Source organism: Nasonia vitripennis, chromosome 4 (genome assembly GCF_009193385.2).
Source record: "Nasonia vitripennis strain AsymCx chromosome 4, Nvit_psr_1.1, whole genome shotgun sequence".
In the NCBI taxonomy this organism is placed as follows: domain Eukaryota; kingdom Metazoa; phylum Arthropoda; class Insecta; order Hymenoptera; family Pteromalidae; genus Nasonia; species Nasonia vitripennis.
Genome location: NC_045760.1, coordinates 8,392,841 through 8,408,057, shown reverse-complemented (window position 1 = coordinate 8,408,057; position 15,217 = coordinate 8,392,841). Strand labels below are relative to the sequence as shown.

Here is a 15,217-nt window from a genome sequence, read left to right as displayed (position 1 = left end):
CGACAATTTTGTTTTTAATTCTTTGAAGGGGAGCTTCGTGGCAGATAGAGAAGATCCGTTCGGATGTTTATCCGACATTCGTAGGCAACGGAAAAAAGCGGAGCTTTCCGCTTCAATGCTCTTCAAAGGACGATAACGACGAAAACTATGAGTCCCCGTCGTGGGAAAAAAACGAAAGCCGAAGAAATAGTGGAAAATGGAGAAAAAAGTAAAGGGCACCGCAATAAAGCTCCTCGGGAGCTTGCGCTGACTGTCCCACTCGACTTGCGCCATAGGGTGTCTCTATATGCATATGTTAAGGATTATAGGAGCAGAGTAAAATGTAAAATAGACGCAGTGTAGTTATAATAGAGTTTATTGTAGTTACAAGAGAGATGACCTCAACAAAGCACTCTCCACCTCTTAGTCTAACATACTCGAGGGCTTCCGAAAATATCACCCATATATATCGAGGGCCAGACTAGAACTGCCTATCGTGTCGCTTGATGCTCGCGCCGAGCCTATCGTCCAAAAAAACATTCATGTTTACATATCTATACACACCTTCATATATACATTATACATACTCGCTTAAGCGCTTGCGCCAGTCGTCGAATATTCTAGATACAATGTCGAGGAATTTTCCTTAACAGCATACAGTGTATATATAGCTATGACATCACGCGAAGTGCCTGAACAATGCCGACGTTTTTATCCCCTGGCGTTTCATTATGTATCTCTCCTTTTTCCTTTTCCGAGGGAACAATTAAAAATACGATGGTCGCGCGATCTTCGAGAGAAGAGATTATTCCTCGGAGTAAAGCCGATCCTATTGCAGCGAGGTATGGATTCAATAGATGTTTTTTTCTCTTCATGGGCGAGAGCTCTGTTTTTCTTGCGTCTGAAGGACGGTGCAATGTATACTCAGTTAAATGACGCGTCGTTATCAAGCGCCGAGGAATTGTTAAACTTTTGATTGGGTATTGATTTTTATATTAGAGAACGATTGTGCTCCTTGTAAGGTGTTTCATTAATACAATAAATAAACAAAAAAAAAACACCTTTTGTTTTCTATACTCAGGGTTTTATTTTGTTTTTCGCAACAAAATAAACCCCTAAGAGCCCCGACAATAACATCCCCCTGATAAAAATGAACAGCCTCGGCTCTCTGCGTGCCGGTCGTCGTAAAATTTTCATCGAAGTCTTTTCGAGCTTTCAGAAATATGAAAGCACACGTCTGGACACGTCGAGTCATTCGCATTCCACGAATTCTTTTCGTCTCGTAAATATCGGTGTATACGTCGACGCGAATGGGAAGACCTCTTCCAACGAATCATTTAGTTGTATGAATTTCGAGGGTGAACGGCCTACGTCCTCTATACTGATGTGTCTTTCTCATTTTTGCGAGAAATGGAATGTGCTTATTATATTGCGTCATATACAGCGCTCAAGAAAGTTGCTTCGAATGCAATTTCCTAAAGTTATAGCTACGAGACTTTTATGGAAGAGTATTCAGCTCGTCGAGTTTTCAAAATTTTTTACCTACTCGTTGACGGCAGATTTCTACTTGCATTCTCTTGACCAAATTACTTTAAATTTTCTCATCGACCTATATATAAAAATAGTGGTATAGACTTATTTTTCGGAAACGTCGACACTGCTAAAATACCGGACAAGTATTATCCTCAAAGCAAACAAAATCTCGACAGCTCGAAATTTCGAAAGCTTCGGCGAAGCTCTCACACGAAAAAACATGCATAATGCATATGCTTCGGCGTGGAAAACAGAAAAATTTGCATGTCCTCCATTTTGCACTCTTTTAACGCGCACTTTATTAACACGAACATCCCGAGAGTAAAGTCATCGCGACATTGCCGTCGTCAGCCTCGCGACAAATGAGACTTGCTCCGTTGACAGAGATTTTTTGCCCTCTCCTGCGAACTTCCGCGATTTTATTTGGCCTTTGCCTTGATTCTTTGCGCTTTCGCTCGTGTAAATTGTTGAGCAGAGGGTTTACTCCGCAAAGGGATGTTGTTAGGTCGTCCGACTGAGCAAATATTCTGTCAACGTTCTTTTCTACATCTTATTTTATTCCTTTGACGTTTCAATCGCATAGTTTCGCTCGCAAGCTCTGTTTTCAGCAGCAGCGTCGTGAACCATCAATACTAAAGCGAAAAATTACGCTACAAAACCGAGAGCAAAAAAGAGCAGCGAACATCGAGCCGCGATTAAGCATCGCAATGAAAGGAAATCAACGGCGACTTTTCTGCCTCCATTATACACGAGGCCTTGCGCATCCCCGGTAAAAAAACGGGCTAATTATCGCGTACCTCCGAGAGAGCCACGCCGGTATTAAAATGTCAAATGTAATTAGCGCGGAGGGATAGCGCGAGCGGGCAAAAAACCGACCTGCGACTTTTATGCTTCGTTGTGTTTTGTCTCTCTTTCTCGACCCGAGTTTCTCCGTACGTGTTTTTGCCGAGGGAAAAGTTTGCCCTGTGTTACAAGTCGGACGACGATGAGGAGAGATTGTTTGGGAATGGGTTCATTGGGATTTGCTCGTGATTTGCTGTTGTGTTTTGGCTTGGACGAAGTTTATATTGATACCTCTGCCGTATACCCGTGGGACTGGAAGGGTTTGTCGTGGCGCTTATACGCCGTATCGTGAAACGTCGTCGCACGAGAGACAAGATAAATGTATATAACTTGTTTGGTGCTGGTGGAAAGGTTTTTTGATTATAATGAAGCGATTGACAGAAATTTCCTTTTTCTTTGCAAATTTCATCGCTTTTCACGATATAACGTTCACACGAAATTTTTATAGTAGCACATGTTTCGTTTTTCAGCTATAAGCCGTATCCCGATACGCAGAAAAGCGACACCGGGAATCAGAGCCAGGTGCCCGGCTGCTCCGAATCGTCGCAGTAAAAAGAGAGGAGAAAAGCGTCGCTGCCAATTTTACCTGGCCTCGAAAAGCAAATCTCCTTCACCCGGCGTTGAAACGGCTTATAAGCGAATTTCGCGCGACTCTAGACAGCTGTATCGCATAGTGAATCGAATCGGTGCAAAAAAGACCGACTAGAAGAGAGATGAAAAATTTCCGTTAATTTTTGTTGCCGACGAGAGTATTCGCTCTATACGGCCGACTCCCGTATAGCTGAAAGCCGGTATACATATAGAGCTTTTACAAGTACTTTTTCGTAAGCACCTACACATGAAAGTAAAAAGTTCATTTGAATCGTTTTGCAAATTCTTCGTTAGCCGTATTATACGATTTCAGGAAGACAGAGCAGAGAGTTCATATGGGTTAGTAAGTTATATTTAAAACGACAGAGCGACGCTACACTGCGCTTGTTTGTGCTGAGCAAGAGAAAAACGCGCGGCTCAAGTTTTCGCGTAGATTTCATTTGGCCGTTTACACGACGCGGAACACGACGTGTAAACGCTTACAGGAGACACACTGCTGGAAGCTAACTGAGAAAAACGAGGAATTTAGTTTCTCGTAAAAAAGTTTATAAAATATTGAATTTTCGGGCGTTAAATCGCGATAAAGAAAAATAAGACAAACTGGTGAATTAACCCTTTTTTTGATCGTGTACCTCGATTGAAAAGCGCACACGCTGCGGGAAAAATAGAGAAAATGCCCCGGGGCGGGGTAAGCGCAGTCTAGTCGAAACGAGTTTTTGGCATATACCAATACACGAGCTAGGATGATTGATTTCTATGGGCTCGATTTGTTTGGACATCGAAACGACTCTCGGGGCACTCTTTATTGCGCTTTGCTTCGCGGCTCTCGTTCGGGAATCACGCCGCGCTAAAAAACGCTTCGACGAGCCGATAAACGATATATCCGTACACGTATACCTGGTATATTGTTATAATTTTCAAATTTTCATTTGCTTTGACGCACGAGATAAATATACTCATCAGACGAACAAGAGAGAGCTTTACACGAGAAAAATTTTCCCGAGTTTAACGACGAGAATTTTTCCGAACAGTTTATATACGAGGCGACACATACTGGAGATGTGAAAAAAGTCCGCCATTATCGCGCGGTCGTAAACTTTTAAATTAGAGCTTGCACAACTGTAATGCCCCACACACACTATCCATTAAAAACGCGGCCCTGCTACATTGTCCTGCTTTGTTATTATGAACCTGACGTATTGCCGCGCTAAATATACAGGCGTGCGCGTGTTTTTATTTATTTTTTGCGACACGAGCGTTCAAAATTTATCGCGTACAGCGCATGCGAGCGGATATGGTGTTATTCGACAAATCGTATTTTTTTTTTAAAGTGGCATTTGGAACTCGAAAGTTCATCGCCTCATCCACGCAAGCCTTCCACGCTGTCCTGTCTTGTGTCAACCCCACCCAAGATGCACCCCTCCGATCGACACCCATCCGTCCTATTTCTAATAGATCCGCTTTTACGTTGTCCTCCCATCTGCGCCTAGGTCTACCTAGAGGTCGCGTTACCATCGGCCTGCCCTTCATGTCACGCGCTGCCGTACGGTCGTCTCCCATTCTCGCTACGTGCCCTGCCCACCCCAATCTGCGTGATTTTATTATTCTGTTAATATTTGGTGACGAGTACAGATTCTGTAACTCATCATTGTGTAGTCTCCTCCATTCCCCGGTTTCCTCATCTTTCTTCGGCCCGTATATTTTTGGCAAGACTTTATTTTCAAATATCCTATAACGGTTGTCCGCCTGCTTAGTGAGAGCCTGTAGTTTCCCGCCCAGAGATGTATATTCTTATTTTAACGTTTATAAACAACAGCCTCGAATTAAATAAATTACTCACGGCGTAGAAGCAAGCATACCCGAATGTAGTCTCTTGTTTATTTCGACATTAATCACGTTTCTATCATTTATGGTCGTACCCAGATACCTGAATTCGCTAACCTTTTCAAAAGTGAAATTCCCAACTCTGAGATCTCCCTCCCCTCTGCAGATGCCTAGTTTATCCACAATCATGTACTTTGTTTTTGATTCACTCACTTCTAACCCTGTATACTCCGCCGCTTTTATGGGGATTGCCGCGTTTCTTGCTACCGTTTCCCTACAATCCCCCAGTATATCCAAATCATCTGTGTAGCCTAGTATCTACGTTGTTCCATTAAGCGTGCGCCCAGCTGGCTAACCTGCATTTTTCTAAAGACATACTCTAACGTTAAGTTGAACAGCACCGTAGAGAGCCCATCCCCTTGTTTTAAACCATCGCGTATCGTGAAGGGTTCTGATACATTACCGCCTACTCGGACCTTTCCCGTGCTTCCGTTCAGACATATTTGAATCAATCTCACGAGTTTTTTTGGAAAACTTACACCGATAAGTACGAGAATTTGATACATTTTGCTACGCTTAATAGAATCGTACGCTTTTCTAAAATCTATAAATAGTTGGTGTATGGTTTCGCAAAATTCCCACCTTTTCTCTAACTGTCTTATGGTAAACATTTGATCGCTCGTCGATCTGTTGTACCGAAATCCGCACTGATAATCTCCTACTATATCTTTCGGAAATGGAGTGAGTCTAGCTTGTATTACGTGTGACAGAACTTTTGCAAGCACGTTGCTAAAAGTGAGATACCCCTATAATTATTGCAGCAGTCTGTGTTATCCCCCTTTTTAAAAATCGGTATAATGATAGATTTCTTCCAATTTTCGGATATTGTTTCATTTTTCCAGATTTAGTTTTATTATATTATTTTATTTTCCTAGTTTATAGATTTTAAAAGTAAGCTCGACGCCCCCATATTTGAGTAACTCAGCTGGTATAGAGTCATTTCCCGCTGCTTTGTTGTTTTTTAGTTTTTTAATCGCGGCTTCCACTTCTTGGTATCTCGGTTCCTCCACGTGGAGTTCAGCAGTGTGAATTTCGTCACCAAATTCTTCGCTATTTTCGTGCACGTTTAATAATTTATCGAAATAGTTTTTCCACAGCGACAGTAATTCGTTGTCATTTGTTACGAGGTCCCCGTTTTCGTCCTTCATCAATTGCGCTCTACTCTTAAAACCCTTTCTGATGGCGTTAATCCCTCTGTACATTTCGCGGGGGTTATTTTCCTTGACTGTTTGTTTCTATTCTCCTAATAAGATTCTTTTGATACTCCCGCTTCTTATTTCTGTATATCGCACCCGCCTGTTTCCTTACGTTCCCTGTTGAAAATATATACCTGGATATCCAGGTGGATTTTCGATATGGATAATCTATATGGATTCATGTGGATTCCATGTGGATATTCCATATGGATATCCACATGGATATCCGTCTAGTTTTTTAAAAAGTCAAGACATTTAAAAAATGTGTATGCGCTTGTTATGTATAGTTCATCTAATCATTAGATGGAAGTACGATCCGGATGATAACACCTAATCTGGGGTTGTGAGATCCAAAATATTCACTTTTTAATTATTTTATAGAAATTAAAATTTTTGTAATGCTGAAAAAATTAAGAGCTTTTTCCTTTAAATTATAATGAAGAGTAGAACACGCGTGTAAACTATTATAACAGGGCTAATTATTTTCAAAAAGCTGTAAAACCGCGCAAAATTCTTCCAAAGTCAGCGTCTTTGTCGCCTCTGCGTTCGACGTAAACTGCAGCGCAAGAGAGTATAACGTACGAGAGAAAACCTCAAAAGCGGCAAGTCGCTGAAAGAAGTGAAGTGGTATACCTGCTCGCATATGCACCAGGCTGAAAAGCGTAAAGCGATCGCATATAGGGTCCAGTAGCAAACAGCTGACGATGACTCAGGCTGTTTACGCTTTCGTGGGCGGCTTTCTCTGCGTTGGTATGTCCAGGCTGTATAAGGATAACGCTTACCTTACTTTAATACGTTTTAGGGGATTGGAAGGAAAATGTTTGAACGGCCGTTGATTTACTCCGTTGTAAAGGTATTAGGAAACTGGTTGGTTCAACAATTTATCCACTTAGTTTTGTTAATTTGTATTTTTTAGACGTTACAGAAATAGCTTATTAAATTGTAAGCTACGTGTTTGCCGTAGAAAGTATTTCAAAATAAATTGCGAAGTCCGAGGGAGCTGTAACCGCTTCGGGCGCATCTTAAACCGTGGACACGCAAGCAATAAACGTAGCACAGATGGCCGCGAAAACAACAGCGATGTGCCACAAACTGACGTGAGAAAATAAAATCATAGATCCACCTGCGGTAATACCGGAGAAGTTAAGCCGAAAGTTATTGCGACTGTTGGACGATTGATGAAATTGCAAGGCTTTACGCTTCATTTTTCCAGTGATTCGTTAAATATTTTCAAAATTAAAAATACTGACCTCAGATACTAAACTTAATGATAATTCAAGTTTAATAAATCTCACACGAAATAAGAAATACGAAGCTCCAATATGTCAAGGAAAGCCCGGAAAAATTTGTTAATACTTTTGGAGGAAGCAGCCGCGAAACTTTTCTCTTCGAGCTTAACGAGCACGTAATTAAAAAGATGAAAGTCACCGCGCATACCAATGAGCGCACAAACAAGATTAGCCTGGCGTTGACAGTTTGAAAATTTCGCTGATTATTATTATATCCGTTTGCGTCGAGTTTAATAAAGTTTTCGAGTCAACTGCGTGACAACTCGTATAACTACGTTGATTCCATAAATAAGTGTTCCAAAAAAAAGGTCGAATGTTTCATGGATTCGGTTTATCGAATGGTAGATGACGGCCGAGCGATGTCATCTTTTTTTTTCATTCGTATTCCCTGGCAAAAATGACGCGAGTATACGCGCGAGTGATAAATATGAAAGATAATCTTGATGGATATCATTGTTGAAGAAGGTATGTTATTTATGGGGAAATGTAAATCTCAGCGAGCAGTAAGGCTTGAGTTACGTTTGCGAAGATTTAATGCATTCGCGCGTGCGTAAGAGATACGTGTGTGTGTGTGTGTGTGTGTGTGTGTGTGTGCCGCGGAGAGAAAAAATTACGACCTCCGCCGGTGGAAAGAAAGCTCAAGGATCGGATCTTTTCCCAAGACGCGCAGCTCTTATTTATAATTGAAAAATGAAAAGCATATAACGCTGAAGAGTTATAATCTTTCAGCAACGAAACCACTGTTTCTATTTGCTTTCGCTAGTGTCATATCGTAATTTTATCGACCGGCAAAAAATAAGCGGCAGCTTCCCCGAGAAAAAAGGACAGAGCCAAGCTGCTCGGAAAAAAGGCGCATCGGGGAAGCTTCGAGGAGTCTCAGAGATAAGGGTCGACTGTTGCGAAAGTTCGCGCGCGGCGTATAACGAAGGCCGCGAGACACTCGACTCTGCAAGCTCTAGAGCTTTTCCCGCTCGGACCCACCTCGAAGACCTGAGTAAACGAGAAGCTTGCGGAGCTGCGGCTAAATTATTTTTCTGTTTTTTACATCGTCTAATCTCTCGACTAGTGTGGGATTTTTCGAAAATTTGACAGTTATAACGGAATTGATCATTCATAAATTCTATTATAAAAAGATTATTCTTAAAAGTTATGAATTTTTCTGAAGAACTTGCAATCGTGAAAACGAGATTCAGCTCACACCGCGGCAGCGCAATAATTCGAGAAACGAGTGCTGACTTTAATCTCCGTAAAAAGTGCGCTGGCGAGCGAGAACCAGTCAAGTTGTTTGCCAAATGTCTCGCCGCGAAACGTCGCGTTGCATGACAAAGCGAGTGCGCTTTCGCTTACTTAGGCGAACTTGTCGAGGACGTGATTTTTCGCTGATTAGAGTCGCGACTCCTTTTACCTTGAATTATTTTCCTGTAGTTAGCTCTGATCTCTAATTTTCACATTTTTCGCGTACATTTTTGAAATTCACTCTGCACTCGTGCTTTGTATAATTAAATTCTGACTGGATCGCAATTTAATAAACTGCTTTCTGCAGTTGAAACTCAATAAGCTTTATCGACACAGCATACAAATTTCTAGTACACAACGCGTACTTATAGGTGGCAATCGATGAATTCATTGGATATTTTAAAAGTGCACGCAATACACAAGGAAGGGCAAATAATTCCGTGATAAACTCGTAGCACGTTCTCGAGCGACTTTTTCTTTTATTTTTAGACCGCGCGCGCACGACAGAATTCTCTCGCGTCGAAAATAAGAAGTTTAACGAATTCCGCTGATAGATTGTGAAATCAATCTTAGTCAGGTCAGACCGCCGCGTATAGAAAGTGATACGGGAAAGCTTCTCCTCGTGTGTACGTGTATAGGTACATCGTCGAAAAGATAAACTCGAAAAAGAGACGCGAGTAAGTTGGCTCAGCGTAAAAGCGAAAGAAATTTATTCAGTCGTGCGATCAGCGGCTTATTGCATAAAATGTATAAGCGCACTCGTGCGATACGATGAAAAGTGAGAAAATGAACGTATTTACTTTGCATCAGAAGCTCGCCGAGCGAATAAAATCCCTTTGGCCCGAGCTTTTTTCGTTTCGATACATATAGGTACGAAATAATAGGTTTATGCGGTTGTACGTCCCCGGAGGATTCTATTGACGGATGAAATTTAATTTGGTAAGGTATAAATAAAGTAGGAGATCCCTGGACGGCAATAATTTCTCGAATTGATGTATAGGTATGCGCTTACTCGAATTTGGCGAAAGGCTGCGCACGAGATATTACAATTGTCCTTACTACGGTGAAATTGAATATGGAAACGAAAATGTCTCGATTTCGTCCGCAGCGACTCGATTCGTGAAAAATATGATTTCAATATAACGACATTCGTTATTAAAATTAATTAAACTCGACTCGCGTTCATCAATTTAACGAACCTGAAACGAATACAAATCGCCTTCGATTTAATTTCACCACCACCGAGTACAGCGTCATATACAAAAAAGTATTAACCGAATATAATATTATACGCGCGAACGATAAAATTAAAACGATCAGTCTATATCCTCCAAAATTTTTATCTCCAGCCTCCCGAAACGACGTCTCATCTAGTTTCCATCCTATAACGACGGTATTCGGCACCTCGACCGAAAAAATAATATCTCGAGCCTCTAAAGCATCCTTTCCTCTCGGCCAAACTTTTATCACGCTCCATAAAGCCAGAAACGAGCGCCGGCGGGGCGCTGCAGAGAAGAAAAAAAACCGAGTGCAAAATAAAAACCGGCGCTGTTATCCGCAGGCTGTCTATGGGTACACACCTACGAGCCTCCGCGAAATCGAATACACGTGATTTATACGTCGGTCGCGGCGTGAAAAAAGCTGTGCTTTTGTTGTTACTTCAGCTCTTTGCTGATGGAAAATTTTGCGTTTCGCGTTTAGATTAGGCTCGCTCGATAAGCGCGAATTCAATTTCTTTATTTTAATGAAAATTATGAAATACGACGACGTGTCTCTTTCACAGGCTGCAAAGGAGTCCTCGTCGGGGAATATTTAGGAGGCGGTATATTTTTTTTAAATTGGAACTTCTTACGGTGCCAAGCACGAGGTTGTAAGCGGTTTCAACCTAGTCGTATACTTACGTGCCATGAAATCGCGGAGCCGGGGATGACTATTAATCGAGCTCTTACCTGAAACAAAAAGATCGTTACGAAATTTAGATATATGCGCCGGCTAAAACTCGTGAATAATCACCTGGCGAATTCATCAGGTTCGCATAAATCCTAATAAAGCCCGACAAGAGGCTATTATTTACGCTCTCCTCTCTGAATCGCTGCGAAAACTAAGTGCGCTGAAGTTCGGCGTAATAACTTCAAGTTTGAGCTAATTATTGTGTCTATATAGCCACGGAGAAAGGCAATGCATTAGCCACGAGTTTATAATTAAAATAAATCCATCGTTCACGTGTATTTCGCAACCCTCGCGATCATTTCTCGAGAAATCCCCGAGCATTTTTGCATCGTGATCGCTCCTTGCTCCAAAATCGAATTCGTCGCGCAACTTTCTCGCCAATGCTTTCATACATATATCCAGGCGTCCGTCGAAAGGTCGGAAATAGCCGTCGGCTCTGTTATTTGGAAAATTTCGTTCTATCTCTCTCTCCGCACACGACGATCCCCTATACTTTTTTTGTCACCGAAAGTCGCTTCGAGTGAATTACGAAGGTTTCGGAGCTTCAGGGCTGAGATTTCCTCCCACCGCAGGTGCAGCTGATGGGGAGCCGTTGTGGGATCGAAGTGCCAAGTTCGCTCTGAATGGCGATTGCGTAATATGTTCGGGAGATTTGTCGTGAAGTATGCATAAATTCTGAGTACTCAAGTTATTGAAAGCTGTTTTTTATAAATAATAATAATATACTTTAATATATTTTCTTCTATTAATTAATAAAACTTCATATATAGGAACTCGGCAAATATTCAAATAGAACAAGCTCTGCGTTGGACCGGAGCCGAAGTCATAAATTACGAGCACAATTTCCAGATTGTTTACCCATCTGCACGCGCTGACCTATTTACTCGTGGTAAAGAATCACTGATTTTTTTTTCGAGCGGTGTATACAGTAGCTGATATACTTACGTTGCGAAAATTTAAGCGCACAACAGCAATTAGAGCTCAATTAAAATTAATTGCAACTGCCATTGAAGAACGTTTAACATAATTTCTTCAAAGTGGGTATACACCTCAAACTTGTAAAATATGTTTAAACCGAAAATTTCATCCACGAAAACAGAATAACATCACGCAGAATTATACATCTAATCTACTTTCCATCGTACATCCCTCCATCAGCGTTCGGAGCTTAAGCACTCTCCACGCGAAAAATCAGTCCATGTTCACGCTCCGTATGCGTACGCGCTGCTGGCGCGTAGCTTTCTCTCTCTCTCTCTCTCTCTCTCTCTCTCTCTCTCTCTCTCTCTCTCTCTCTATCTCTCTCTCTCTCGCTCTCGAAAACTCCGTTCCGTAAAATCGATGTAATGAAAGGCCCTCGAAAAACGTCCTTTACGTTCTCTCGTTTCTTCCGCTGTAGCAGTCGATAAATTTCATCTTTCGCGCCGATGGCCGACGAGATGTGCGCCGTGTGGATGAAAGTGAACGACGGCCGATCGATTTTGAGCTTTTTTTCAAACGTAGAAACGAATTCCAAAATTGCAGCTGCGGGTTTAATTGCGGGATAATTGGGTCTTTACGCGGCTCATTGTTGCTGATGCCGACTCGAGAGCAACAAGTTGCCGGGGAGAGAGAACAATAAATAGAGTTCATGTAATTGATGCGGAAATTAAAAGAGAGAAAAATATAACGACTGCGTTTTGTTTCGCGAAATAATGTGCTTTGTCACAGTGCTGCGGGTGACGGAGTGTGCGTTTCAACGGTTGCTTCACATTCATTATCTCTGTTAATTATGGCTCGGTCGTAATTACACCTGCGCCAAGTTGAAATAATCGACGTGGAAAGAGTATTTTCAAACGTGTACAATTATACTAGCGTTGTATCAAACGACTCTAATCATATTGACCGCGATAAATAAAGATGATAATAATCCCCGCTGATCGAAAACTCATCTCAAAATAATGAGTATAGTCACATTACGTTGCCCGTAGTTATCATAATCCCTCTCATATAATCGATACATACTCCACGAGTGCGTATCCGAATCCGATCGATACAGCAATGCACAATAATAATACACCAACGAGAATTTCATCTCTCGACAGCTAGCATATATCCGTATGAACTTTGATTAAAACTTTTCCCGCGCGATAAGGATAAGTCTAAGTATACACGTATACTCGTGCGCTCTATAGCTCACTTTCAATTTCCATCTCTTCATCCCTGTGCAGCATCGGGGGCTCCCCCCCCCCCCCCCCGGCCTACGGCCTTATCTCTTTTTACTTTTCCATTCTATTTGCCGGCTTCCTCCGATAAAACTTTCCGTCTGTGTAACGAACGCCGAAGAAAAAGTCCGCGGGGATATCGACGCTTCAGCTGAAAAGAAAGCCTGGAGGATAATCGGCGAAACCGGATCAAAAGAGGGCCGGGGATATATCCTCCTCGGGTTTTAAACTTTTTCGCTACATACACATCGGAAGCAGATAGAACTATGCTCCGGAGCGTATACAGCGCGTAAACAATGGCAGTTCAACAAACTAGTAAGTGTTATGGGTGAGCTTCCGACTGCGTACGTAAGAGCTTATACGAGCTCGTACAAGCAAAACGGGACGAGGAGATTCAAGCAAAACAGCTGCCGGACACGCCATCAAGTCTATTTTTTTTATGGTGCAAGCCGATACGGGTGAGCTTGTAAAGCTCTGTTGTTTACGAAAGCTCGTGTTGTTAACGACGAAGAAGCTTATTATTGCCAGAGTTGAAACAAGTGTGCGTGTGTGTGAGGGAAATAATGGGCATTATATTCTATTTTTGAACGTAAACTGATCGACGGAGATCTTTTCGGAAAGACAAAGGAGAAGGCTTTTGTGTAAGAGGCTTGTGTTATTCGGGGAAAGAAATGCAATATTCCCCGTCGCGATAACGAACGAAACGCGACTCCGTTAGAAAATATCAATGTCGCATTCTTCTATACGACGTTTGACAAATTTTGAAGCGGCTCGTACTCTTTAACATCGCGAAATGAGAAAAGAACAATTCCTCCTTTATCTTTCCGACATAAAATTCCAAAGGCAAAGCTGGTCTCTCAAATTGACCTCCTGCATAAGGATATGAAAGCATCTTTTGAGACGGTCATCTAGCAAGAGCTCGGAGCTGGCAAGCTTTCCGCCCCTTTATTTTTCGCAAATGATCGAAACGCAAAACATTTCCATGCGCATACGTATCCTCGCACGGCCGAATGAATACGGGCGAAGATACTTACGCAAGCTCATATCGAGCGTTTATATTTATGCAGCTGAAATACACTGGCGCGCGGCAATAGATAACTCAAACGGCTCGTCTTTATACGCGAGGCAAAGTTTTTGAGCGAGAGCTTGCAAGTGAACCGGATAAATACTCGGGGTGTATAGCAGAAGCGCTTTGTGAGTGTGGGAGTTCGGCGTATGTAAAATCGCGCGTCTGTGAGCTTTGCTTTCGTGAAGTTTGCAATTTGCCCTGCAAGCTCTCGCCTCGTATGGCTGTTGCTAAAGGTGATGCGTATAGCTTTTCGAAGAATTCCTTTATCAGTGATCGGGAATGATTTATGATCGCGTGTAGGCGATGTTGAATATTTTTAATTTTCCGTCAAACGTGCTTGCGTCATTTTACGTGCATTTCAGATTTTTCAAAGCGGAATTTCAATTCGATGCAATTAACGAGCGAAGCTATACACTTCCACATAAAATTTTTAACGAAGAGTAATCAACGCCTCCGTCCATGCTTGATCATCGGGATTCGTCCCCTTGAAAATCACAATACACCCAAAGTAACTTTCATCAGTCTTCCCCGGTAAATAAACTCGAGAAGGCTCCAGTCGTAAGCCCTTACCCCGAACAGCGAATCATAATTACCGCGGGACACGTATCCCGCATAAATAATTGCGATAAAGCTCGACTATTCGACTCTCTACTCAGCTCGGAATTAAACTTTTTAATTATACCGCTCGCGCACACGCGGCGTATATATAAATGCGTAATCATCACTCGCAGGGGAGAATCTTCGCACGAGAAGAGATCCCCACAATCATTCCAATCGCGGGAGCTCAGTGTCTCTGCTCGTCTACTAACACTTTTAACGAGGCGGCCTCGAGGCGGGCGAGCCTTTGAGAATGCGCCGATTCGACCCCCCGCGTGGCCTTATCGAAGCTCTTTTTTTTTGCTCAGGGTTTCATTTGGATGGATCTCATCAGGATGAGAATCGCTGTGGGTACCGAATTCGTATGCAAATTGACATCGGATCTGATTGAAGCTGATGGAAAATTAGCGCATCTAAAATCGGAACGCGTTAATAATTTTGTGATTTTTTTCTCTCGTGTAATATAATTATCTGCCATATAGCACCCCCAGGAACACAGCAACGTCCTGAAACATCAGTTTTTCCAGAAGAGAAAAAAACGATCAAATAAACCAGCGATAAACTCCGAGAGGCAGTTAATTCTGGAAACACTCGAATGCCGCATTGACATATCGTGAGAGCTCTTTTTGAACTTAATCACGTGAATCATAAAGCCCGGCTATATAACACTCTGACAGCCTGATTCCAGCAATAAACTACTTTTTATACGAAACTATACATAATATACACATACGCGCGCAGTCATAATCTTCCGAGAAGCAATTTTTATTTTCCTACCGGTCGATTTGACCGCGGGAATGTCGACGTGTATATGAATACACACACACACGCGCAGATATATAGCTATAT

At 42.2% G+C, this 15,217-nt stretch overlaps 1 protein-coding gene and 1 long non-coding RNA gene across 8 annotated transcripts in view; one reads left to right on the top strand and one right to left on the bottom strand.

Annotated features, from left to right (window-relative positions):
- The window catches only part of LOC103316180, a 49,461-nt gene extending 46,526 nt beyond the window's left edge, over positions 1–2,935 (top strand). For all 3 annotated transcript variants that reach the window (XR_004227589.1, XR_004227590.1, XR_004227588.1), the window contains one exon: positions 2,826–2,935. This is a non-coding gene — a long non-coding RNA (uncharacterized LOC103316180). The remainder of the gene's footprint in view (positions 1–2,825) is intronic.
- LOC100117840 (neuropeptide F receptor) overlaps positions 1–15,217 on the bottom strand; it is an 88,472-nt gene that overhangs the window by 28,777 nt on the left and 44,478 nt on the right. The window lies entirely within an intron of this gene.